This window comes from Syngnathus leptorhynchus, chromosome 11 (assembly GCF_054491065.1).
Source record: "Syngnathus leptorhynchus isolate UIUO chromosome 11, UIUO_Slep, whole genome shotgun sequence".
NCBI classification, from domain to species: Eukaryota; Metazoa; Chordata; class Actinopteri; order Syngnathiformes; family Syngnathidae; genus Syngnathus; species Syngnathus leptorhynchus.
The window spans coordinates 9134842-9147460 of NC_141205.1; positions in this window are offsets into that span (position 1 = coordinate 9134842).

The window sequence follows — 12619 nt, forward strand, 5'->3', positions numbered from 1 at the left end:
ACTTCCCAAGGTCACTTCCTGCTGGCCTTCCTGCCCGACCCTCAACGAGGAAGTCGTACCATAAGATGTATTCATTTCCGCAAGCTGCTGATAGACACAAATGCACCTAACACACACAAAGAGTTGACAGATGGAATACGTGTGTGTAGGATGTGAAGATTTCACATCCACCATTAAAAAGGTTGCAACAGCTCAACAAGGTGCCAAAGGTCAAAAAGGGGCTTCCTCAGACACCTACAGTATATAAAACATCTACTTAATGAAGACACGCGGACGGATGTTACACAAGTTACAGTAAACATTATCATGCACACATGTGGAACAACGGATGACATGTGGCAAGTCATCGTTGCTTCCATGCAGAAAAAAAAAAGTCAAAATATGACATTCATGTGTTTTGTCTGCTTTATAAGGAGTGAGCTTGGCTCCTCGGGAGAGCAGTTTGGTCCAATTATGTCTGCTCTGGCAGCCAAGCATTTCCATCAGGGGTGGGCAAACTTTTGTACACAAGAACCACATTTGATGTTTAAAAAAAAAAAATCTATTACTAACTCTCTTGACCGCTCATTTAAGAAGTGCTGTCATAAAAATGTCTTCCCTCACAGTGCGGGAGCTGTGCGGTATTATATTGACTCAAGATTGAATTTCTGGATGTTTTTTTGTTTGACAATAACAAGTGAAAATAGTCAGGTTAGATGCATTTGAGTTAAAATTTGATCACTGTAATGCTTTTTTTTCCCACAAAAGGAACTGCTCAGCCACAAAGGTAAAGATTCAATTCCACTTATTCAAATGCTTAGTCAGCAAATTGTTTTATTTCTTTGACAGAAGATGATGCAACCACATATTTGCTTTTTTTTTTGCAAATACAATTACAATCACCCTGATATAAATATTGGAGAGTAGCAGACTTTAATCTCACAAAAAAGCACTCAACAATGCAAGTAGAGCACTTCAATTCCAGGATGCAGGTGAGCATTTAGTTTCTGCAGAATCATGAAATCTTGGAGCTTTCTCCTCATTTATCTTGAAAACTCAAATCTCATTGTCGCAGACACTTTTGTTTTCTATGCGCACATTTTCCAGACAAGCCGAGCCTATTTTTGTTCCCTCCACTCCCTTCCGCTCACTCATATCAGCTGCACAACCTTTGGCGGGAACCTAAAGCCAATTAATGTTTCTCTATCATGCGTCTGTATGAAAATTGACGTCAGCAATTCATCACCAAAGCAGACGGTGAAAAAAAAAAAAAAAAAGTCCAACGAGGAGCCCAAATTGCTTCTGGAAACAATTACAAACGCTAGCCACAACTTCAGCTTTTCCCCATGAAACAGTATGAAAAGAATCGTTTATCTCCAAGGAAAGATGAAAATGTGATTACGAACATGTGACCACTGTGGAAAAGTTTATCTCAGCATCTGCCTCAAGTTTAATATCTTCACTACATTTCACTAGTAAATATCTTTATTGAGACGGACAGCTTTTGGTATTTCTCAGTGTTTATGAGAGAAATACTGTTTTGAAATGTTCACAAAGTATGACTCACCCTCTCAAGTCCGCTCAAGTTTTTGGGGTGTTGTCGGCAACAAATGACTCCCGAAAAGGAATTGAATCATACCATTATGAAATAAAGACGTCTCGACCAGACCAACAATTTATTTATTTGGGGGGGGGGGGGGGATTTTCAGTTGATGCTGAAGTCATGCTGGCACTTCATGGCTGCCACGTTTCGGCTGCTAGCAAGCGAGCGATTCTGATTACATCACATCACATGAACTTGCGCCTAAAAGGTCATCCACTAAATCCCTTAAAATGGAGGAATGGCCTAATCCTAATTCTAATCACAGCGGTAAATCATTTTGGCCTTGTGGTCTGCAGATGCATCTCAAAGATGACATTTAAGTTACACTGAAGAATATAAACATCAAACTATATTTGCAACCTAAACAAATGTAGTTCAAAAAGAAGAAATTCAAATGTGTGTAATGCGGTTTGTGTTTGGATGAGTTTGCAGAAGATGAGGATAAAAATCTTAGGGTCAGTTGGAGCCAAGCCTTAAAGAGTGACGTCGAGGTTGCACAATTTGCAGCCAGTACGCTCATCTCTAATCCACACATCTTCAATCGGTTCACATCCGCTTTTGAACGATTTCTTTGATTAAAATCCTTAATTTAACCAGTTTCGACATTCATCCATTCATTTTTAAACACATAGAGACAAACAACCAAACATATATATAAAAAAAAATTGTGTAATTTTCCAACTGTTTTCAAATAATGCAAATATACAATTCCCTTTCTATTTCTTTTGTCGTCGTTTTCTTCCTTGGGCATGAGAAAAAGCTGATTTGCACAATCCAGTTCAGACCTCACCACAGCCAGGAGGTGAGACACTGTCTAATGTCCACAAAGGCTGCTGACTGATGTCTGAATCAAAAAAAATAATAATTGAAAAATCAAAGCCTGCCAAGAAATCAACATGACTCAAGTCAAGTCAAGGAATAATGATAAATCTCGCAGATATTCATTTTCTTTTAGACTGATTGTGGAGGCAGAAGGTTAGTCCGACTAAAGGGACTATCCACACACACAAAAAAAGAGCTGCTTCATTATCTTGGCCAGAGTCCCAACAGTGGAAATATTTTTACAAGCCTTGTGGCTATAGGCCTGCTTCTTCAAAAGCAATCCTGGTTTTCAATCATCAAAGTGAACTTTCGGGGAGGCACACGCAACATCTGTGTGGTCTTTTGGATCATATTTTTGTGCAAGTATATGTGTTAATCACCTTTAAACTTTCTTTTTTTCTGTGCACAATCTGGCTTGTTTTAACGGAACCATCCGGAATACTCTAATTAACTACTGTAATTCTAATACAATTTACAGTGTAAAAAAAACAAAACAAAAAAAACTTGTGTGACTACTTTCTAATGAGTTTAATAAACAGACTATGATCGTGTGGGAGCAGGAACAGTTGGCCGTAACAACAAATGGAAACAATAGTACAATAGTTAAAGAATCAATTTCCTTTTTTTTTTATTGACTTCATGACTCCACCACCACATAGATAAATATGTTCATGTCATAACAGCAGCAGCACAGGGTCACCAAATGTCATTGATGCTGCCTGTGACATAAGGACACGCAAGCCCAGAGATCACTGTGCTTGTCTGTATTGGCTGCCAGGAAATGATTTTATAGAAAGACTATTGACTCATTCACTACCATTGACGGCTATAGATGTCAAATATCAATTTGAACTGGACTAATGAGTTCAAAACTTTACCTTTGTACCAGATTTTATGAATATAAAACATGTGCTTTGGCTCAATAAAGCTTGATAAATACTGGACTAAACTACCGCAAGAGTCTTCAGAAACAATGTTTGACAATAGTATGCAAAAAAATGCCCTTTCTTTGATAGTGTCATCTGCTACCTGATTACTATTGATCAACAGCAATAGACCAACAGATGTCTGGGACCTCCAACTGTTCCCTGCAACCCACCCACGGCAATTATCCAACACACACCGGGGAGGCCGGTCAGAGCAGCCGCTATTCAAAACACAGACACTTCTCAGGAGACTGCGAGCTTTGACACGCTGACCCTCTTGCCTTTTCAATGACCATTGAGGTGTAAACAGTAAACATCAGCTCAATGCGATTGTCTTCCAAATGTGAAGATAACAGCGCTTCACCTGACTGAAAATGACCCGTGGCTCAACGGTCCAAAGTCAATAACCCCCATCCACGCAAAAAAAAAAAAAAGTAAAGGGCTATGGTCATGCTGCAGCCTGCAGAGATGTGAGCACACACTAAATGGGTGATGGACGCTGAATGTTAGCAATATCAGTGCCTCTTTTGTTACTTACAGTCCATGTCTAAGTCTAAATATAAGCTTTAAAATTACACATCACATTGATAAAGGGATGATGCAATTGATAATAGGGGTTGGCACGTATTATCGGAAACGTTTTTTTTTTTTTTTTTAATCACTACGCCGAGTATTGAATCAATGATTGCAGTCAGAGGTCACACTGTCTGTGGTGTGTTGCATAAAACACAATGGACTTTTCCGCACATTGGCCATTGGAGCAACTTATTGACATGTTGTTAAATATGAGCTTGGATTCTTGTCAACAGTTGAATAGATGCTTGCTCAACACATGTTCATGAAGTTACTTGACTGGCAACTGAATCACAAAATGAAAAAGCAAGCAGCCATAGGTTGTAAATGAATGACACACTTAATATTAGCATTATAGTGCCAACTGTAATCATCTGCCCCCCCGTAGTCACACTTAGCAATATAGAGCCATGTTGTCTGTGTTACAATCAGATTAGAATTACAATTCACAATTAGACATTTCAGCCAATCAAAAGTGTTCCCAGGCTGTCCAAATGGTCACCAAAAACAACACTGAATGGCCTTTAATAGTCGTTGTTGACTAAATAAAAAAAGAAACTGTCCAACTGTGCTCAGATGATCACATAAAGGTTGTTACTTATATTTTCCAAAATGCAATCTAGTGTACAGGAATAAACATGACTAGTATAATTGCATTACGCTGGCGCTGCACACACCAGACCTGACCCAACCACAGCTAAACAACCCCCCTCCTCCCCTGACACATTGCAGTTTCTAATGTTGAACTGGAGCTCCGTGTTCTTTGTAGTGGTGCAAATCAAATAAGGGGCGTCTCATGGATGTAAACATGGCAGATAATGAGAAACACGCCGCTGAGCCATTTCCACCGAGTAGTATATTTCAGTTCACTCTGGTGCTGGACTAGTCAGTGAGGATGGATTATGACAAAAGTCAACTGACAAATATTCTTTTTTTTAGAATTGTATCTGACGTTTAAAAATAGCAGGAAAAGAACAGCGAGTCATTAAGTGAGAGTCTTCAGGCAAAAAATGTAAAACATCTGGAACGGCCACTAAGCACACTAATGAGAAACCCGCTGGCCTTTTCTCCTGCTAGCATTGCCACGTTAATTAGAAAATAATGAAACAGAAGGAGGAAACTTTTAATCATTTCCACGTGGTAGGGAAAAAAACTTCAAAAGCAACGTGACGGTATGTAGCATGTTTAGAAGACCAAATTTTACAGAGGTCATTGGAAGTCTAATCTGATCACTTTGTATCAATTGCTTCAAGATGCGATCAATTCCACACAATCGAGCAAATAATCAATTTATCAACAGCCTCAATGTGCCATAACTGGAAAAACTGGATTTTGAGACCCTTGATCAAGTATTCGACTTTTTAGCTCCAAGATAAAATAAATGCACTTTTGCTTGCAATCACGAAAACTTTATAAATGTTGAATACGTTGTTGCTGAGTAGCTGGATAAAAACAGCTGGAGAGAGATGGGATGTTTTTTTCATCAGTTCCATCCTACTTTTATATCTGTCTATAAAATAGTTGGTGGATTAGTCATACTTCTCTCTGCTTAATATAGCCTCGAGTGGTTACTTTGCCCTCTTCAAGTCTGCAGGAAACAGACGATGTTGACGGAATTGTGGCCAATAAAGTCATATGGAAATAAAGGCAAGTTGGTTTAAAAAAAAAAAGAAAACTCGCAAGTTAACAATCTGGACAAAACAACTCTCCAATCTCACAAACACAAACTGGCAAACAACAGAAGACACAAGCCGTCCATGCTGACGGCTGATTATTCACCAAACGGTGAGGGCTATTCATGAGTGATGTCGCCGTCTTGAGTTACAAAGCAAACAATGGAGGTCCACGCTGGTGCTCCCGGTGGAGCACTGAGGGCCTTGTATCAAGTTCTCGCCATCCCTCTACTGGCACAGTGCAGGCGGACCACGGATTGAACCACATTTGAGGCAAAGCTGTTCCTTTGTTGAATCCTCCTCTTTCTTTTCCAAAGCCTGTTATTATTTGTGCGGCAGATGTGTGACCTCGTGAAAATAGTATCATATCACAAGGGGGTTCGCTTTCTGCATAATTTAAACCAGCACTGTCCAAAGTACTATTCCGTTATATTCACACCAAATGACACAATCGCATACAGAGAAATTTGCATTTGATGAAAACTCCAAATTTTTGTCACATACTAGGTGGACAAAAAACTAAATCCTTGTGGGTGCTTTCTGCCGTACTATACTTAGCATCCCAGCAAGGCAGGAAATAGCCAACATTTCTGCCAGGTTTGAACAAAGAAACCAGTGTAAGAGTTGACCTTGGTCCCTCCCTCCAATGCCGCTAATTCAATAAGAGAGTGAAAGGACAAGCTTGGAAAGAGAAGCATCGGGGAAGCGTGAAAGGTCAGCTTGTGGAGGATGTGTGAAGATGCTGGTGGCTGTACAGCACTTTGAGTTCTAATGTCACAGTCGAGGTGTTAGGCGGCACAAGCTAATTAACCAGATATGAATCAACTTGTGACACACCCTTCCTCTATTATTTGTTGACATATTTGAAAACAAAGGACAGAAGCGATGGAGGAAAGTCAAAGGTGGAGCGGGGAGGGGAAACATCTGCTTTAAAGCGATACAAGAGGTGCAAAAATGATTTTTTTTATCCCGAAATCACTCAGCTCATGTTTATGACGGCCTGCCATTGCTGACCAACATCTGGCCGTGCATAACGTTGCACCACACTATGAAGGGTGTTACTTGATATGAATGAACCGAAGCTGGTGAGGACAGACGTCTGGGTGGTGGTAAAGTGATCTCTTGATACCGCATGTCTGATCGCTGATATTTAACAGCTGCACGTCTGCCGCTGCTTCAGACCGTGCAGATATGAGCGAGATCATACTAGCTCAATGTGAGAATTAAAGGTTTCATTTCTGCAAGATCTAACTTACACACACATTTGGTTCCAATGGCAAGCGCTGGTCCGACTTCGGCTCAGCTGAGGCCGCGTGTTGCCGCTTTATCAGGTGAGATCATGTCTAGACCACGCTTCAGACCACCAGAGCTTTAGAGAGAAGATATGCACTCTACTTTGTGGCAAGTTTTCAAAGTGCACCATCCATGAAACTGCATAGCCAGATAAGAAATGGCTCATGTCCGAGTCTAATACAATCAATAAAAAAAAATAATACAAAGGACTAAAACTTGAAGTTGCCATATCACTGCAAATATAAAAATGTTTTGATCTGATAAAAGCAAGGATGAACTTTTTGAATGGAAGAATGCTCGCACCATTACAAATGACTCCGTCATCGCAACGTCACTTGTATCCAGCTGCAACATTTTTTGGAAGCACAACTGAAACCAGAGCTCCGGTGTGTCTCCGAGTCGCCCGTCGCTGCTGCCTCAAGACAGACGACCCCCGTCGACCAAAGCCCCTCGTTCACCTTTCAACTCTCAGCGAGTCAATGGCCTGAGTGAGGAAACCAGCACAGGGCAGCTCCAGTGTCTCATTCCCTGCTGAGGTGAACCATAAAGCGACAAACGGCGCTTATCCTCTTAAAATGAACCAATAAAATATTGCTTTGCTTTCTAATCTGGCTGTATTTGTCTTTTGAAGCTGAGACTATATGGCATGAGACCCCAACCTGGAATAAAATCGCCCATTGAGCTGGATGCCATTCATCAAAAGAATAAAGTTCTTTCTGCCTTTTGACGTTGCCCTTAAACTGACTTCGTTTATACAAACACACTCAAGCTAGGATTTTTTTTTTTTGGAAGCAATTCACCTAACACTGGCAGTTTACTACAGTGAAATGGCTCATTCATGCTCCCAAGCCAGAAAGGAAGGACGTAAATCTCCAGATTTATCCCCAAAGTGAACAGGCTTAAATAATAAATACCATCAGGATGAATTAAGTGCACCTCTCGGGACCTGCGGATAAAAGCTTTGTGAATCTTTTCTCCAAACCCCCCCACACACAATCACTTAGTGTAACTGAAGATGGCTGCAGGCATATAAAACTGTAAGCCTCCAACAAAATGAGGAGCAGTTGGCCTGGTAGAGGGACGGTAACACTAACTGGAAAGAATCAAGACCATTCAAAATTGATTGGCACTGCTACGTTATGGGCAAATAAGATGGCACACGTGGAAGAATACTCAAATTTAAGCCTCTTGTGTCGCCCCCCTCTCTTTCTCCTACAAAGTCAGTGGGCCAGCTCCGGTGTCACCTCTCAGGCGACAGGTAAAGTGCTGTGATTAGTTCTGCTTCAGGGGACAAAAAGGAGGGGAGGAGCTTTGCGTGGCTGTCGGGCAGGTGTGTGTGCGTGATAATAACACGCGACAGAAAATGACAGTGATGTTCCTTACGTCATCATCACAAAAAAGAAGTTGAGGGAATAACGACAAAGTCAGATGAGAGCTTATTCTAATTTGTATGTTTCTTTGTAAATTGGCAGAAAATGTTTTGGATTTTTTTTATTTTTTTATTTACTATTCATTTATGCATATATTTTACATTAAAGTTTTTTTTCAGTACAATTGGTATTAACGTATTTTGATATGTCATCACGCCACTGATTACAAGCATCGCATCTCATATTCAAAATATATTGTTGATCACACTTATAAAGAAAGTCATTATTTGGCACTCTGGTCGAAGTAAATACTAAACCGTGAAACGTCACGGATTATGAAGTGATATATGGCAAAAGTCAACCTGTATTGTTGCGTCGGTCTTCTCGGACTGCGCCGTGATGGACGTGGCCAGTGAAGTCATCCTTCCTACTTGGCGGCCCTACAAAGGCGAACCATGGGACTGACGCTGGGCCACGGCCGCGGGCCTTGTTAGCAAACTCGGCGGTGGCAATTCGATGCCTCTGAAAGCCTCCTACACACATTCCTGCCATCCGCAAGACCACGGGGATACAAATGAGGAGAAGATGAAATACGGCGGTTGTGATTTAAGATGACATTTGATATGTACTCAACTTACCTCATTCACATTCATATTCTGCTATAGTGGCACTCGCTCAGCCATGGAACTTGGAACTGGAGGATGGCCAATTTGAGTCTCTTAAGGGGTCTCGTAATTTTTTTTTTTTTTTCTGCATGCTTTTGTGTCATTATTCATAATTCCTTCTATGTTAACTAAAGCCACCTGGAAAAAAAAAACAGCCTGATGGCACCACCAGCCTGCTTCATTGTAGTTATGACGTTCTTCCGGCAATGAATCGGAAAATTGGAGTTCTCAATAGACCGATTGCGGAAAAAAATTCATGGCAGTGTTTGTAAGAACATATTCTCCAATGAAGAGCTTATTAGCATACTTCCTGGGCATATTAAAATTTGGAAATAACAATTCTAAGGGCTTTTCATTTGTAGCTTTCCAGAGTCTATGACTCAGTTTATGGCCTCCTCACAGATCTTGACTGTTTTCTCCAACTGGTTTCCACGATACAATGAAGCTCTTTCTATTTTCCCCAGTTAGAGTGGATTTCAATCCAAAATTTGGAACCACCCACTGGAAAAGGTTGGAGAGCTGGTGGAATTTCAGCTATTAGGTTTTTTTTTCCAAGCTTCCCTTGGAACCTTCAGGACAATGTGAAGGGTCAAAAGCTCTACATGTAGCATTCTATCAAAAACAACAACAAGAATGTTGGCTGAGATGTTTGATCAACACTCATCTATCTCCACATTGACCCATAAACCAGCTTGTAAGTGTTGCTATAGTGCTCCCATCAAATCAAACGGCAGACATAACAAAAAGTGAGCTAGCTTTGGCACAGGAAGGTGTCATAGGACAGCTCCGGTTTGGGTCAACGAGGACATAGACCAGGTTCTGAAAGCACTCAGAGATCCCAGTGCAGCTCCCCTGCTACTACTCGGCCGCCGTTCTGTCTGGGGCTGCTGTAGAGATGTCACCGCACCTTTTATTCGTATGCTCGCAAAGGCGTTGGGCCGCATCTGCTCGGCTGGACTGCCCATGAAGATTTGTTCTGGACAGCGTTTTTGGTTGACTTTGTTTTGATTACAAAATAAATTCAAGTATGTCATTTGGTTTTCATTTCTGTTTTCATCTGCTTAGTTTGCCATTAAAGGTGACTAATGTTGTCTATGTATTCAAAATGGGTCATGGTGCCCTTGAGATTGGGAAAGCAGAATAAAAAATAAAAAGAACTTCAATTGAGTTATAGAGAGGAGTTTGTGTCTCCCAATTAAACTGAAGACACCATCTGACACAACAGGAAGCCGCCGAAACCTCCGTGTGACACGGCCTCACTAATATTGTTATCAGGTTTGTGTTGACTACACAATTTGCACGCCTGATAAAAGAACAAAGGAGACGAAACCTTTGAAGGACCCAAAAGGTGCAAAGTCTGGGAAGAAGAGCGTCTCCCGATGACCAGCTGTCGTTGCAAGTCCGCCAAAAGGCATGAGACAAGTTCTCCTCTTCAGAATGCCACAACAGTGATCTTTGACTACTGCTGCTTCATATTAATATTTTATGATGGAGCCATTTACGAGGTATTCATTTTCTCTACCGCTTAACTCATTAGGGCATCTCTTGTGACTTAATTTGGGCAAGAGGCGGCTGGGTAATTCGGGGACAGTTCACTAGCCGATGACAAGGCACCAATAGAAAAACAGAAATTGATCGTGTTCCTGTTAAATATTTCGAAACCAGGACCAGACACGTAACTGTTAAGTCAGCTTTTACGTATCAGCCAGGTTACGACCTTTAACTGACGCATATTTGTCTGGCTATCACAGATACTGAAAAAAACTGTGGTCACAAGTGACGCTCTACAAAAAAAACCATAACGCCATCAAAACAAAGAGGTACCTGGGGGAAGCGAAAAAAGAGAAGTAGAAATTGGATCAAACTACACGAGTTTCCCTCTTTTTTTGTTCCGCTTGCCAACGAAGACGTAGCTGTTATGAAATTCACGTTGCAGTTCTGCTGTTACATCTGGCTTGTGTGCACAAAATCAGGCAGGAATAAGACATTAAAGGGGGGGTCGATCTGGCTTGATACTGATCCGTGCGCCTGCAGGTGTGACTGCAGCATGTGACATCACTCCGTCTGCATGCTTGAGCAGATTACAACCCCTAAGAGGTGCTAAGAGATATTTATCAGCCGCTTCAGGTTTCAGACGTGTCCAAGCGCCGCGAGACACGCTGCCAAACTGCATCGGTGGAAAATGGGTTGCCAGATTGGACATTTGGGGTTTGAAACATCAGTGACATATAGTAAATGCAATTCTGTTCTGTGTATTTACTCCATATATAAATTAATAAAATAAATTAGGTGAAATTAGATGATCCCTCAATAGACTCCTGTGAGTGTCTTCTTCTCAATTGTCAACCATGTTATATTGCTTTGTGTCGCCATCTACAGAATGCTAGTGTAACTACAACAATTGCAACTACTGACAAATTTACAAGCCAAATTGACATGCTAGTACAAACGCTGATGAATGACTTTCAGGAAAATATAATGCATAAATTACATTATGGGGGGGTACTATATTAGATTCCCTGAGCCAATATATAATCACAAACCGCATTCTGCAAGAAAATGGAACAAGTTGACTTTTCTTCTTAAGAGGTCAATTTAAGTTTGGTGCAAAATAATAATAAAAGGCAATCAGATTTGTGCCCCTTGAGGGGATTTCCAGTCTTTCATGAGACATTAATTTACTTTATGCAACCCACCGTGTCATCTTTTAAGTCTGACAACGTGTAGACTCACAAGGAGAAGAATGAAGTGTTGGAGTCATCCTCCAATGTGCACTCCACCCGTTTGCCTCACTGTGTTGTGATGCAGTGCAGACTCACTGTACACAGCACTGCACTGTGCAAACAGGAAATCTCCCCACATTCATACAAGCCCGGGCAGGAATACGAGAGTCATGCATTGGGTTGCAAATGAGGAAGGAAAAATACAACAAAATGTAAACTCAGCTCTGCAATAAAGTAAACATAAGAAGGCTAACTGAAATGAAAAAGTGTCGCAATAAATTGGGAGATTTTATCTATTGTGCGTTATAGTGGCTGGTTAAGATGCATTCCAGGGCTTTGACAAGATAGGTTGTTATGTTTTACTGGTAAAGGTTAAACACGTGTTCCTCTTTGTTTAACACAATAATGAATTTATACACTATTAAAAATGGAGACACATAAAATACGATTAGTGGTCATTCCCAAAATAAAAATATGGAGCGACATCAGATTAGATTACATCACAAAAGAAGAATGTTAACATTTGATGTTGTCAGTGTCCAAGAAAGTTGTTTTTGCAAGCAAATGATTTGAAACAAAATATTAAGTGGAGCTGTTTCAATGCTCAAATAAAAATCCATTAAGCTACAGATAAAAATGCAATAAGGTTTGGTGTCTATATAAAACTACACAACAAGCATGCATAAACATAGCTTGCAAATTCTAAAAATGTATGTTTCTGCTCTGATCCTCAAGCACACACAAGACACTCAACCTCAAATAACGTAATGCATGTTCACACTTAGTAAATGTTTTTTTCAGACATGAACTTGAAATGGCCTCAAAATCTCAGGAGTTTGTGCGATGCTTATCTCATGACATAAATGAGCAGATGACTCATAATTGAGGGGCGGATTCAACATTTTAGATTTGCAAGACATATTTCACAAATAAACATAGTAAGGGAGAATATTGTTGAGGAACGCAGGAAATGCCGTGTGAATCACAGCCAT